Raw genomic sequence first — 4,112 nt, forward strand, 5'->3', positions numbered from 1 at the left:
ATTAACAACCTAACAACTAACCTGGAGGAACTAAAGAAACAAGAGCAAACCAACCCCAGAGCTAGCAGAAGACAAGAAATAACCAAAATCAGAGCTGAACTGAAGGAAATTGAGATGTGAAAAATCATACAAAAGATCAATGAATCCAGGAGTTTGTTCTTTGAAAACCTTAATAAGATTGACAGACCACTAGCTAGACTAATAAAGAAAAAAGAGAATATCCAAATAAACTCTATCAAAAATGTCAAAGGGGACATTACCACTAACCCCACAGAAATACAGATAACCCCCAGAGACTACTACAAACACACAAACTAGAAAACCTAGAAGAAATAGATAAATCTTGGAAACATACAACCTCCCAAGATTGAACCAGCAAGAAATACAATCCCTGAACAGACCAAAAATGAGTTCTGAAATTGAGTTTGTAATAAGCCTTCCAACCAGAAAAATCTCAGGACTAGATAGATTAATAGTCAAAGTCTCCCAGATGTATAAAGCTGGTGCCACTCCTACTGAAGCTATTTTTAAAAATTGAGGAGGAGAGAATCCTCCCTAACTCATTCTATGAGGCCAGCATCATTTTGATACCCAAACCTGGCAGAGACACAACAAAAAAAGAAAACTTCAGGCCAATATTCTTGATGAACATAGGTGCAAAAATCCTCAGCAAAATACTAGCAAACTGAATCCGGCAGCACCTTAAAAAGCTAATCCACCAGGATCAAGAAGGGTTTATCCTTGGGATGCAAGTTTGATTCAACATACACAAATCAATAAATGTGACCCATCACATAAACAGAACTAAAACCAAAAACCACACGACCATTTCAACAGATATAGAAAAGGCTTTCAGTAAAATTCAAAACTTCATGTTAAAAACTCCCGACAAATGAGGCATTGAAGGAACATACTTCAAAATAATAAGAGCCATCTATGAAAAACCCGCAGCCAACATCATACTGAGTAGGCAAAAGCTGGAAGCATTCCCTCTGAGAACCAGAACAAAAGAAGGATACCCACCCTCACCACTCCTAATCAACCTAGTCCTGGAAGTCCTAGTCAGAGCAATCAGGCAAGAGAAAGAAAAAAAGGCATCCAAATAAGAAGAGAGGAAGTCAAACTATCTTTCTTCACAGGTGATATGATTCTATACCTAGAAAACCCCATAGTCTCTGCCCAAAAGCTCCTGGATAAACAACTTCAGCAAAGTTTTAGGATACAAAATCAACGTACAAAACTCAGTAGTATTTCTATACACCATGATGTTGAAGCTGAGAGCCAAATCAGAACACAATCCCATTCACAATAACCACAAAAGGAATAAAATGCCTAGGAATACAGCTAACCAGGGAGGTGAAAGATCTCAACAATGAGAATTACAAAACACTGCTCAAATAAATCAGAGATGACACAAACAAATGGGAAAACATTCCATGCTCATGGAAAGGAAGACTCAGTATTATTAAAAATGGCCATACTGCCCAAAGCAATGTACAGATTCAAGGCTATTCCTATCAAACTACCAATGAAATTCTTCACAGAAGTAGAAAAAAAAAACTCTTTTAAAATTCATATGAAACTAAATGAGAGCCCAAATAGCCAAAGCAATCCTAAAGCAAAAAGAGCAAAAGCTGAAGGCATCACATTACCTGACTTGAAACTATATTACAAGGCTACAGTAACCAAAATAGCATGGCACTGGACAAAAACAGACACACAGACCAATGGAACAGAATAGACAGCCCAGAAATAAAGCCACACACATACAACCATCTGATCTTCAACAAAGTTGACAAAAACAAGCATTGGGAAAGGACTCCCTATTCAATAAATGGTGCTGGAATAACTGGCTGGCCACATGCAGAAGATTGAAATTAGACCCCCTCCTTATACCATATACAAAAATTAACTCAAGATGGGGGCAGACTAAGTTTATCTTCCGGAGTGACTGTCTCTTCCAGAGTGGGCCGCAGAGTGCAGGCATTGCTGTGCTCCAGCTCCTCCAGGCCTGTGTTGCCGCACTCCCTACTGCTATGAGCTTCTTCAAAAGTTTCCCACTGTCTGGGCCAGTGGAGGGGCTCCTGCAGCAGCAGCCAGACACCAAGGCTGTGGTAAATGGGAAGGGCCTCGGCACCAGTACCCTTTACATCACTGAGAGCCACCTGTCTTGGTTAGATGGCTCTGGATTAAGATTCTCACTGGAATACCCCACCATTTGTTTACATGCATTGTCCAGGGACTGAAGCGGCTATCTAGGAGAGCATTTGTATGTTATGGTGAAAGCTAAATTTGAAGATGGATCAAAAGAATCTGTTGCTGATGAAGAAGAGGAAAATAGTGATAATGATGTAGAACCTATTACTGAATTTAGATTTGTGCCTAGTGATAAATCAGCATTGGAGGCAATGTTCACTGCAATGTGTGAATGTCAGTACTTGCATCCAGATGCTGAGGATGAAGATTCAGATGCTTATGATGGAGAAGAATATGATCTGGAAGTGCAAGAACAAGGACATGGGGACATCCCTACATTTTACACCTATGGAGAAGGATTTATCTCATCTAACAGCAGAGGGCCAAGCCATGTTGGAGATTAGAAGGAACGCTTTCTCAGTCTGTAAGCTGCCAGTATCATATGGCTGGGGTCAGGACAGAAGACTCAATAAGAGATGATGAAGCTGGGATGGAGGCAGATACCACACCAACAGTTGCTGGATAGTTTGAGGATGCAGATGTTGATCACTGAAAATGATTTATGCAGGTTTAAGATTGGCCTCCTCTGTGGCTTTCAGATATAGGTACATCTTATAAATCAGGAACAAATAGGAAATTCCTTGAGGAAGTTGGTAAATCTAACAAAACATTGGAGATCATGGGGCCAATTTTTTCTTCTCTGTATACTCTTTCTCAAGACAGCTCATGGTTTAAAAACCCATTAACATGCTAATAATTCCCAGACTAATACTTTCTGGCCTGACCACTTCACTGAGTTTTAGACATGGATACCCAATTGTCTACTTGACATGCCCACTTAGATAACTAGTAGGCAGTTCAAACTTAATATGTCCTATACAGAACCTGTAAGTTCCCCTACCGAACCCATTTCAGCAGAAGGTGCCATAATCCTTCCTGTTACTCAAGCCCCCAACCTAGGGACAATCCTTGGTTTCTCTTTTTTCCTGATTCCCCATAGTCACTCCATCATCAAGTGCTATTCAGTCTATATTCAAAATGTATCTCATACCTGTACATCATCAGCTCCTGTTAGATTCTTTTTGTTCTTTTTAACTTTTTTTTTTTTTTTTGGTAGAGACAGGGCCTCGCTGTATTTCCAGGCCTGGTCTTGAACTCCTGGCCTCAACTGATCCTCCTAATTCTGCCTCCCATGTGTTGGAATTATATGCATGAGCTATTGCGCCTGGCCAACTCCTGCTTAGTTTCTTGCAGTAACTTATAAATTGCTTTCCTTGCTTTCACTCTTGCCCCTACAATTCATCTTCTATACGGCAGAGTGATCTTTTTAAAAGTGTAAATCAGATCATAGCCCTGCCTCCTCTGCTGAAAATTCTCCAATGACTTCCTGTCACAAGCTCCTCACCATGGCCTCCAGGGCCTTCCATTAGCTGTCCTGGCCCACTTCTCTGACTTTTGCGCTTCCTTTTTCTCATCCCTGTACCTTGAAGTATTTGGGCCCTTGTTATTTAGGTTTAATGTCAAATATACCCTCTCAGAAAAACTATTTAAAAACAATTTTTTAGGGACAGGGTCTCACTCTGTTGCCCAGACTGGAGTGCGGTAGGGAGATCACAGCTCACTGCAGCCTTGAACTCCTGGGCTCAAGTGATCCTCCCGCTTCGGCCTCCCAAGTAGCTAGAACTACAGGCACACACCATTGCACCTGGCTAATTTTTAAGTTTTTTGTAGAGACTGAGTCTTACTATGTTGCCCTAGGCTGGTCTTGAACTCCTGGCCTCGAGTGATCCCACCTTCCCAAAGTGGTAGAATTACAGGCCTGAGCCGTCGTGCCTAGCTGACCTTTTTTTGTTTTCTTCAAGGTACTTACCACTAATTAAAGTGATTGTGTTCATGTATTTGTTTCCTAGTTCACT

At 41.0% G+C, this 4,112-nt stretch overlaps 1 pseudogene; it reads left to right on the top strand.

The window, feature by feature from the left end:
* Window positions 1-2,036: 2,036 nt before the first annotated feature.
* Window positions 2,037-2,749, top strand: LOC100434506 (methylosome subunit pICln-like; annotated as a pseudogene).
* Window positions 2,750-4,112: the final 1,363 nt, after the last annotated feature.

Source organism: Pongo abelii, chromosome 3 (assembly GCF_028885655.2).
Source record: "Pongo abelii isolate AG06213 chromosome 3, NHGRI_mPonAbe1-v2.0_pri, whole genome shotgun sequence".
Lineage (NCBI taxonomy): Eukaryota > Metazoa > Chordata > Mammalia > Primates > Hominidae > Pongo > Pongo abelii.